Raw genomic sequence first — 12,026 nt, 5'->3', positions numbered from 1 at the left:
ATTTGGGAAAGTTCCATGATAGAGGTGGGCTCAGGAATGGGACCTGAGGAGTGGAAAGATAAAAAGGGCTGTAATGTAAAAGCAGCAGACCCAAATGGTGAAACTACACCTGAGGCTGCTTTACATTTCTTAGCCCATTCTCCATTTTTTCAGTGTGGTGACTGCATCCCTCCTGATACATAGGTGGCTGGTTACAAACCACAGTAACAAAAAAGCAGGTACTCAGTCGGCAACTCAGGGTGGTAAATAAATATAGGTGGCCAAAACCACCTTGCATTCCCTTCAGTGGAAATTTGATTTCACAAGCTCTAGCTCGTGAATTCTCACATCGGCATATCACAACAAACAAACGGCAATCACCCACGGCAGGAGAGGATCTATGTGCTTTGCAGCTGCTCATATCAGTAGCACAATGCTCTTTAACTGTTGTCAAGCTGACTGGAAAATGAAATGTTTGATCAGATTTCACTGGATTTGGGTGATTCAGAAGAGTCTAATTTTTAAAATTTCAGACTTTCCATAAAGAAAGGAGGGCTTAGCAAGAGTAAGCATTAGCCTGGCATTTCCCCAGATAACATCATCTCAGTATAAGCGAGCCTGGCCTCCTTAAATACTGTTTACAAATGCAGATGGGGTTTAGGATATTGTGAAATACCATGTCAAATGTTTGTTCATAGTTTCAACACATTGCATTGCTGATGAAATATCCCACCACTCTGTATTGAAATGATAGTAAGTTTTTTTTCCAAACATGACAAGATTCTTTTCAATTTGACTTTGGCCTTCATAAACTTTATACATCTCATACTGAAATGGACTGGTCTAGGTATCTCTAGCAGTTAATTAATTAATTTTAATTAGCACAGAAGCAATCTGTTAGGTCATGAGTTTGTGCCATCTTTATCAGTAGCAAAGACAGTGTAGGGATGCAATCTCTCCTTATGTAAGGAGTGAAAGAAACATGAAACTACAGAGAGCAGAGTTTCTAGGAAGTAGGATTTTTACTGATACACACTTGACATGTTCCAGCTTCAGTATTAGAAGGCCTCAAGATCTTCTACTGACCCTGGCTGTTACCTTCTGCAGAAGTGGTTGGTAAATGACAGAGGCCCGAGTGACGAGTGTCTGAGAAGTCTCGGTGTGGTGATTTCTGGCATCCCCAGCACAGGAAGAACATCAGCCTGTTGGGTTGAGTCCAGAGGAGGCCACCAAGAAGATTAGAAGGATAGAGCACCTCCCATATGAGGAAAGGTTGGGAGAATTGGGGTTGTTCAGCCTGGAGAAGAGAACATTGTGGAGTGACCTCATTGTGGCATTCCAGTACCTGAAGGGAGCCTGCAAGAAAGACAAAAAGAAAGTTTTTACCATAGAATGTAGTGGCAGTATAAGGGGGAATGGCTTTAAACCAAAAGAGAGTAGATTCAGATCAGATACTAGAAAAAGAACTCTTTACATTGAGGGTGGTGAGATGCTGCAGCATCTGTCACAGTTGAGACAGCCACGATACACAGAGTGCCAGTATACAATCTCACAAAGCTTCAACCCATATAGACTAACACCACATCAGAAGGCTGCAAATGTCTGCTCTTCTTGCTCTCTAGCTCAACCTTTTATACCCCTGATTGTTCATGCATTGCCCCTGTGTGCCCTCTGTTCCCTTTGGTGGTTGGTCACCTGGGCACTCCATGGCTCATTGCTGTCAGTGCTGTCCCTCTGCTTCTCACAGCTGTACCCACTGGGGAAGAGGCTCCCACAGCCCCACTCCCAATCACCACAAACTGTGTGCCTACAGCGAGGTGCTGGAACAGACTGCCTGGAGAAGCTGTGGATGTCCCATCCCTGCAAGTGTTCAGGGACAGGTTGGATGGGACTCTGAACAACTCGGCCTGGTGGGAGGTGGGTGTCCCTATCCACAGCAGGGGGATTGGGACTGGATGATCTTTAAGGCCCTTTCCAACCCAAAGCATTCTGTGATTCTATGATTTGCATATGCCCCTCAAGGCTGTGACTGGTTTAATATTCTCAGGGAGCAGCAAGAACACGTTCCATGAAGGAAACAAAGCGGATGCCCCTGGCATGGGCCCTCCCAGGTCAGAGCATAATTCCACAGGATCCAGAGAGAGGGGGCAGAGCCTGGCAGTGGTGACACAGGATTCAGACCCAGGCAGGGTGAGTGGATGAGTCCTGAGAGGCCAGACAGTGCTATGATGTAGTCCAAGGTCCATCCAGGAGGAAAGGCTGGAGACAGTACACCCGAGGGTACCGATGAGCAGTGGGGTGAGTGAGGGGGGGCCCCAGATGTGGCTGTGCAGGGCAATCCAGGGCCCTGACAAACACATACTCAAGGATGTAGGAATATTGCCCTTGTATGCGTGATGTGTTTACCCACCTGCCTCACCTGCTGAAATCTTTCCCATCTTTTTCATCTCTTTACTGCACATTCCAAAAGACATTTTGTGTTCTCCTAGTCGCAGTTCTTTGCCCTGATTGTACCTTTTTGCCTCTGCACACATATGTACACACTGCTCCCAGGTACAGATGGCTTGATCCAGTTTTTTGTCAGATGCAGTCTATTAAAAAGATGTCATTCCTCAACATTTTCTTCACTCCCTGCTATCAAGTTTCCCAAGTGTGTGCAAATACCATCTTTTTCTTGCAGATGCACACCACAGAAATTAAAACAGCTACGCAAAGGTAGTCACAGTTGTAGAAAACATGGGCAAATGTGTTTCAATCCACATTACAGAGAAACTTATCCGTAGGGTGTCCCTAGGGCCTGCTTCTAGGTGCCAAGGGACAGGAACAATCTGTGGTGCCCATATGGGTGTCGAAAGATCTTCCTTTTTCACTGTGAGTGGCTCTGAGAAAAGCCATCTTCTAACAGTCGCTTGTTGACACTTCTGAATGTCTCTTGTTGAGCAGAAGAAAAAGAGCATTGAAGATTTGGTAGGTAGCAATAATAACAAGAAAAATTATTCCTTCCCAACAGTGACAAAGATCTTGAGTTGCTCTGCTGGGTGCCAAGGATAATATTACAGAGGTGGCTTACAAACTTTTAAAATTATGAGCTCCTGGTACCTTAATGTAAGTAGCAGCACACTCTGCCTCTGCCAGGGAGATTTTTTTATTTTTGTAAATACTCTTTCTGCATATTAAAACAAATCAATGGCACTTAAATTTTAGAAGGAAAATAAATATTACTCATGTTTTACCCTTTTAATGAGCACTGGTTTATATCTACAATCTTTTTTCTATTCTCAGACTATCCCCAAACAATTTAAGTTCTGATGCATTGTCCTTCTGGCCTCATTCTGCGCACACATTCCTGATTTAGACAGGGTAAACAATCAAGACTGTATTTGGCAATTGCTCAGTTCTGCAGGGTATGATGGCCAAATTGTCACCACCTCCCCATTACATTCCATTCCCTATGCAATTATAATAAAGTGTCCTAAACTTTTTTGCTGACTTGCTGAAGTCAGATGAAAATCTAAGATGCACTGACAGCGCCTCATTATGTGCTACATTATTTCCCAAGGTACAGAAAGATTTTTTACAAGAGTGCATAAAAAATGAACAGTAAATAAGTTAGAAATGCTTTAATTTACAGGAGATGAGGCTTGAGATTAGTCCAAATGCTGTGATAGGCCAATATCTGATTTTTAGTAATGCTTTTAGTAAGGTTTGCTACCATATGGATTGACGGTGGGAGGTAATTTTTTTTTTTTTTAATTTATTTACTCTGAGTAAAACACTGAAAATTAAATCTATTCTATCAAAGAAGATACTGGCAAGACTGTAATGTAAAAAGCACTTCACTTAAGCACTTCCTTTAGTTAAACCTGAGTGCCAGTAGACACTGCCAAGGAATGAAGACATTTTATTTAAAATTACACTGGCAAGAGACCATCAAATTATCCTTAACATTTTCATTAAATTGAGATACAGATATAGTTAGGATAGTAAATCTTTTCAATACAAGGAGTTTATTCCTGAGCCAAGGCCAGATTCAGCAGTAATTGTAGGAACTATTAAGACCTAAAGGCTCATCTACATTACCAAAACAACTGTTCAAGGCTTTAGCCCAGTTTTGAAAAATGGACAGGCTCCATCCTGTACTACAGAGCTAATCACATCAGCAAACTACAGTGATGCATTTGGATACCAGTCTGGGGCCATCATTCCATGTTTTGTTGGCTTGGTTCAGTGAGATTTTGGGGGTTTTCATTAGAAATCTACAAATATCTATTGGTTGCCTGCTGTCCCTGCTCTTAAGGAAGTAAAAAAGCCAAACAAGTGGTTCCTTTTTCAGTATTGATGCTTTACTCCTCTAAAGGCATGTTGAGCTGATGAGGAACCTTATAACCACAGTTTCTAAGATGAAAAGTTTATTAGCCTATAGTCTCAGCTCCTTTATAATAGCTACACTGCAAAACTCACCCCCCAGATGAGCCTACACTGCATTCACAGCTTCTGATGGAGCAAGATCTTTTATTTTCATAATCCAGTCTTCTGAGGAGCACTGGGGGTAAGAGCTTTTTATAGTTTTAGAGCTGTAGTTGTAAGACATTATGATGTTTTCTGGCAAATGTTACTTAACCATAAATTCTGTTTTGTTTTCTAAGGTTTAAAAATATAAACATATTTAATTCAAATGCTATTGCTGCAAAGATGTTCAGCTAAATAGTAAAGATTAGGATCATCTTTTCAAGTGTGCCTAAAACCTGAACTATTTATTTTAATAGGAAGGGAGCATTCAGGATTCTTATATGTCATTGAAAGTCCAGTTTTAAAGAATAATTACCCTCAAGTGAATACAAACATAACTTCATATTTACCTTACTATCTTTGGCTCACCTTTGATACACCTGGAAGCTTTCCCTAAGCATAAGCATTAAAAAATTTGCATTCCTAGCAATTCCAGCATGTTGATTTTATGTTGAGAGAAACATGTGTGCTATGGGTGAGTACACATCTAGCTGTTGTTAAAACGTGTTCCATTTAATTTCCTATTTAAATTGGTTGGAGTATTTTCACCCTCCCTTGGTGCCCGTGTAAACAAGAACCTTGTTGAAGTCAAATCTTTCATGTGGTTTGAGAAAAAAACCAGACCAGATTATTTCTTAAATTAGATCACCTGAGCTTCCTTGTGATCCAGAAAAGCACAGGCACACATGCATACCTACACATGTATGTATTGATACAAGGATTTATGGATGTGTTTTCATGCAGGAATCCACAAAAGAATTTAAAGAGGTCTTTCATAACAAATTACTCATAATTACAAATGTTTACAGTCTTAAATGTCTGAAGAAGATCCCAGTACACCCCAACCTCTGTTCATTAAATATGAACACTCAGATGGGTTGTTTGTTGCATGTGGCCTGGGCTCCTGTGAGTGAAAAAAAAATAAAAAATGAAAACACCTATTAATACCATGTCCACTCAGAAAGTAAATTTTCTCTGACCACTTTTTATGAGATAGAAGTGGCCGCCTTCATCTGGAAGCAACTTGAAATTAAAAGCAGCCAGTAAATTCTTGTTCTGAAGACTTGTTCAAAAAGTATTTAAGGGACACAAATTATCATCTGGTGGAAAATAATTACGAGAAAGAAAAAAAGAAAGGCACAGAAATTAGTATGGATTACTAAGGGGAAACAATGGTATTTTGATATTTTAAATTACTCTGGAGAATTTACTACAGCTAGCCGTGGGATCCTGAACAATTGTTCTGATTTACATCTGTGTATCATTCAAGTGATTTAGATTCATTTTCTGCATGGGTGTTTTAGCTTAATCCTATATAAGATGTATGGGTTCTTCTCTAAGTTTGGATTTTGCATGGCTCAGATCCATTCATTCAGTTTTGCCATTGATAAAAATGAGCATGGGTACACAGAACTCAGTAGGAGTAAAGACAGTTTATGCTTCCTTAGAATAAAGTTCCCGAATTTTACTCCTACCTACTCTTACATTTCTTTATAAATGACATCAGTGTAATCTAATTTTAGCTGTCTAAATATTCGGCATCTGGTCTAACGTCTTCACCTGGACCTCTCCACACAGGGAGTCGTTTCCTTCCTCTTCTAAACTCCTCCTTTACAAGGGGTTCAGGTCACGGGATGTGCTGATTGACTGAAAGTTCATTATGAGACTGGGCACTTGCCATGTGCAAGGCTGAAGTTAGCTGCAGTCAGTTCACTTTCCATGCAACTGAAAACAAGCAAGTTAAAAAAAAAAAAAGAAAATAATAAAGAAAAAAATTTCCTTTATCCTTTAAGTAGGAGCAATGATGTTGAAGCACTTCTTAACAGATTTTAAGACCTAAATGACAAATGAGCAATAAAATTATTCAGAATTATTATTGATGTCACAGAAGGATGTTGTGAAAAGTATCAGAGACTGCTGAATAATTCCCATTTTACCAATTCTGAAGACTGTAGTTAACATCTTCTCTAGAAAAGACACAGAAATGACATTTTTCTTTTGATCTCTTCCAGTAAATTTGGATTTTCAAAGTGCCATTAGGAAGAGACGAAGATGCCACAGGATTTGAGAGATGCAGCTTAAATACCAAGCACTTCCACTAACCTGCTGTATAATCATACCAAGTAAGCCAGCTGAAAAACACCTGTGCACAGAAGGGCCTGGGCTCCAGCTAGGCAAGAAGTGGAACATGAGTGGCCAATGTACCCTTGCAGCAAAGAAAACCAGCTGTGTAGCAGGTTATATCAACTAGAGCACAGCCAGCAGCTTGATGGAACTTCTCTCTGCACTCTTTGCACTCACTTCTCTCTGAGAGTGCATCTGGAGAGCTCCATGCAGTTCTGGGCTCCTCAGGGCAAGAAAGATTTTGGAACACTGGAGGAAATCATCAGAGGACCAGCAGCACGATGAGGGACTGGACTGTATGATACAAAAAGAGGCTGAGAGGATTTGGTTTGTTCAGCCTGGAGACCAGAAGCTGAAGGAAAGACATTTGATTACCATGTAATCAGAGTATATAGTGGAGGAGGAACCGAGCTCACCTTGAGGACACAAGTTGCAATGGACACAAGTTCCAACATGGGAAATTAAATTATTTTCTGCTAGATATTAGGAAGAAATTTTTATTGTTGTTAGTGGTGAAACAACAACATCTCTGGATGGGACCCAGAGAACTACCTTGTGAAACCTCTATCCTTGGGGACATTCAAACCTACACTGCACAGTGTGCTGAGCAATCTGTTGTCCTGCTTTGTCTGCAGATCCCTTCCAGCCTCAGCTCTTCTCTGACGCTTGAGACTCAGTTCACCAAATTAATGGCTGTGTGTGGCTGTTTGCGTCTCATCTGGTTGCTCTGGGTTCCTTTTGGGATCTCTGTTGTGACTCTTCCAGTGCCAGCCTCACGATGACACTCACCAGTCTGTGGTCAGGATAATTGCTCTGTTGCTGAGATCTTTCTGATAACAAAGGGGTGTCTCCTCTAAGCCACGACTTGGTCATATCAGTCCCACACTTTTCAGCTCTCTTTCACACTTGCAAAGCAGAGAAACCCCTACCTTAATACGTTTTGGAGGAATACTTTTGTTAATATTTGATTCTCTCTCAGAGACTGTGGTGTTGGCTGTTGTATATGAAAAGAGAAGAAATAAATAAGGCCTTCCAGATGATGACAGCACAGTGGCTCCCTCCTCCCCTAAGCAATGCCAACAATAATTTAAAATTAGCCTTTTATCTTCAAATGTATTTCACAGCCACTTCAGAGTGAGAAGAGCTTCTTAACATATGAACTTTCGGATGGGTGGGTTGAAGAAAATATGGAGCTTTCCTTTAAACAATTAGAGTCCATTTTGCTAATCAATTTTTGTCAGGCGCTTTGAAACATTTTTCATTATCAGATTCCAAATTGTCTTAAACAGTACAAACTAATGAACTTTTGTCAGTCCAGTTTGGGGCACTCTGATACATCCCTGCTTAAATTAAATAAATCACAAACCTTAATTAGCAAAGACTGGCATGGCTGCAAAAGCAATGAATTAGTTTGTACTCTATCTGAGAGATCACAAACGTACAGTAGTTACAATTAATGGATTTAATTTTAAATGCTAGGGCTCCAGCATGAAAGTGCCTGAGAAGTCAATCCTGGCATTCTTATTACACTTTAATTATAATTGATGTACCTGGGAAAGATGTCAGCAATGTACATTTTAACACAGGTGCTGGTTTCCCTTAAGAACTCATAGTCCTTGCTTGAAACAGTCAATGATATGCAACAAGATTTTGATGAAATCCAAATTTATTAGGGTTATTAAAAATTATTAATTATTTGGCTCTGTAGAGATATAATCTGGTACTATTTTTTAATAGACAGCTTTATATATTTAAGTTTTGGAATTGAGGTTTATTTTTAGTTTAAAACATTTCTGTCCCTCTTGGCCCCCTCCCATCATTCCCACTTCTTCAGATTTGCAGATTTGGGTTTTTTTCCCTTCTTAGGCCAAGCTCTTATCTTCCAAGCAGGTATTTCCAGATATTTTCTATGGGTTTTTCCTAGCCTCGAGAGAGGTCTTCACTGCTCCACTATCACCATTCCTGTATGAAGCAGCTCCCTGAAATTAAGTCACTCAAGTCTAAAAGATAAAGTCAGTGAACATCAGCAGAAAATAAATCCATCTTCTGTAAATTGCATCAATCTGCTGCCATTGTTTGAGGTGGCAAGCTTGAGCTGAACATAAGTGGCCCTAAACTGAGCATTTTCCAAGGGTAATCCTCTTCTTTTCTCTATCCCACACACAGCCCAGCAAGCAAGGGTGACACCAGGCACAGATGAAGTCACAGTCTGACAGCTCTGCTCCCACTGCACCCCTGCCTGTGCCATCTGCAGAACAGGACCAGCAGCTCCTGCCTCTGCAGGGCAGAAAAGGTGGCAGCAGCAAGGAAGGAGGTGGACAGTCCCAAGAGCAGACACCATCGCTTCCACCCACCTATCCCCTGAGGCACAATGGCAAGGACAGCTCGGCTGGGATCTGTACCCCACTCTCCCTCCCAGCTTGGTTGGTCATTCCACCTTCTCAGGGTTGTCTGGACCACATTCCCAGCCCTTAATTCCGGGGCACTCCTGTGCAATTCATCAAATCTCCCTGTGAGACACTACCCTTTTTCTGCAGGATGAGTTTAAAACAAAAATTTGCTCTCCAATTGACTGGAGACATTTAAACTGGAGCACAAACCTTATGATAACTTGTCCTTCTCTTATTGCCTCAACTCCTGGACTTATTAGACTATGGGAAAATTCCATCAGTCAGTTAAAGAGGAAAATTAATTTTTTGATTACTGAGACTGGAAATGGCAAGTAGGTGAGTCCTGAAGGCTCATAAAAAACAAAAGGCAATTAAAACTAATCCCATATGGATTTCGTCATTGACTTTACAAAAGATTTGTCATTGAGTTTAATGCAGTCAGAATTTTCTTGATTCCTTTTGAAATATAATTTTAAGAATGTGTCCTGATTAGTGGGATCTCATTCACGATTTTTGAATATTTTGGCTTGGCAATATAATATTTTGTAGAACTCTGTAACAGAGGTACAACCATTTGCTAGATCTTGTGTACTATGCATCTCTGGAACACAAACCTGTGATATGAAAATTAAATTTTTTGAATCAAATAATGGATATACGATCTACACAACCGGATTTTGTGTTAATTAAATACTCACTTTCATCAGTTCTATTTTCTATGCTTACCAATTAGTCTCTACAGCATTTGAAATCAATAACAGCAAAGTGATGGATGTTGGAGAATAAAAGTGAAATATTTTTAACTGAGAAATGGAAAACTTGCCTACAAGCTGTGTTTGTTTTGCACTATCTAACACCCTCGTCTTAAGCAAGGAAATATTTTGGCCAGGTAAGAGTGCTCATTTGGTCTCTTGTGAAATAGAACACATGGAATTTGGTTCATTTGCCTCTGCAGTGATCCATACCCTTTGGATCTAGGACTTGGAAAGGCATCCTGCACCACGCATTCTGGTCCCCTGCTGCCTCACATTCCTTACATACAGTCCTTTGCACAAATTTATGGAGCTCCATCCTAGGAACACTTAGACTGTTTGGAGCGGAGACTGATGTGTTTCTCCTCCAGGAGTTTGGCCATTCCCTGTTTGGGCCCATTTATCTTATGGCCTCTGTAACATCCCCCAACAGCAGAATCCTGTTGCTGCATGCTCATAAATGCTCTGTGGGTAAAAGAGTTCCCTCTGTTCAAAGTTTTTTACTTGAGCGTTTATTAGGTGTCCCTCAGTGTTTATGTCTTTCCCATTTTCTTGACTAATCCCATTGGAAACTGCAGAATCTGGCTAGAATCTTCTAACTTGCAGCCCAGCTCTGTTCATGGCCAGTTTATGTCCATTTATTCTTGCAACAGCACCAGCTTCTGTCTTATCTGGTTGAATGTTGGTAGACAAAATCTCCTTTCTGCCCTGTCAAGTTTTTCTAGGCTGAGCAATCCTTGCTCTGCTGAGTTAGGTGAGGTTGCCAGGACCAGGCTGAGTCAATCCATCCGCTTCTTGGCATTGAAAGAGATGATCCCTGATTGTCTTCTCCTCCTCCTCCTCCTCTTCCTCCTCCTCTCTCTCCTATCCATGTGCATATTTCCTGTGCAACTGGTTCTGGCTCTTGTCTGACTAGTCAATGTAGGTGATTAAATCAATATGTAAAATAGGTGATTAAATCAATAAAATAACCCAGCAGAAAATACAAAGCGTTTTCTGCTGATTTAGAGAGCGGGATCAGTTTGACAGGTGGTCAAAACTGGGCTTGCTCAGGCCACTGTTAGGAGCCACTCTGTCTTCTTGTAAGATCAGCTCCCCACTCCCAGCATCATCTCATTAACCCTTCACACTTTTTGTCAGGATATCTGGGCAGAGCTGGGTGACAAGTTGCAGAGCAAGTGTCCCTCATCAAATTAAAACTTTCCTTGTGCTCTTTGAAATACTTCTGCAAAAGCATTTCCATTCACTTTTCTCATTTCTGCATAACATCGCTGTCTCCTAATAGTGCTGGTACTCACTGGTACATCCTGATCTTCCATCTCCTCAGACATTCTCAGCTGGTGAGTTCAATGTACAGCAGAAGTCCCTCTGATGGCTCTCCTAAAGCAGGACACTTTAGCACAATGAAATTTGGAGCCAGCTTTTGATTCCAGCACTTTTGGTTATTCAGTACTTTCTTTGTCCTGGATATTCAGATCCCTTTCAATATCAACAGTGCCTCTCAACTTTTAACTTTTGGCAAATTCCTGACATGTGTGTCATGGTCATTGAAAGAAAAATTGTTCAAGACAAGGCTCAGGCTGGACAGGCGCTAGAGAACATCTCTGGTGACCCCTCAGCTTAGACAATTTCTGCTTGACTGGAGTTCTTCACTAAACTCTGATTACAATAATCTTAAGGAAAGTGCAATGTTGCAAAGCAGACAGATTAGGTCAGACAACTTGACCTTGATTTCTTTCCTCCCCATCCAAATTACCATAAAGCCTAAATATGAGGGAAAGTTAAAAAAAAAATTAAAATAGTAAAAATATACAGGTTAAGTGCAGTCAATTACTGTACTGCTCTAGCTATTTTCATTTGTTTATGTGAAGCTTTTTTAATCGAGTTTGTTTCCAGGGTAGATTGCCTTTGGAAGGCTTCCTGGAAAAAGTATATTTAAAAGTTAACTTTAGTGAATAGAAGGTCATGAATTTGTTTCAAAAGGAGACTGGCCCGTGCAGCTGATCTCCTTATTGCTTAGAAATGGTGTTAATAATTTTCAGGTGAGGATGCTATTTATTGTTATTTATTTGGCAGCCAGCTAAATCCCCTGCCTCCACTTTATTTATTCTTAAGTCACAATGACATGGCGTGTTAAACATGGTTGGGAGTCATCAGGTACTACACCGCAGATAATCTTCAGATATTTACTTACCTGACTATAGAGATGGAAGAATGAGATCTTGAATATTAGCTAGTCGTCAGCTGTAATTAAGTTGTTTTTAGAAACTGC

This window comes from Motacilla alba, chromosome 2 (assembly GCF_015832195.1).
Source record: "Motacilla alba alba isolate MOTALB_02 chromosome 2, Motacilla_alba_V1.0_pri, whole genome shotgun sequence".
NCBI lineage: Eukaryota > Metazoa > Chordata > Aves > Passeriformes > Motacillidae > Motacilla > Motacilla alba.
This window is presented reverse-complemented; position numbering follows the sequence as displayed.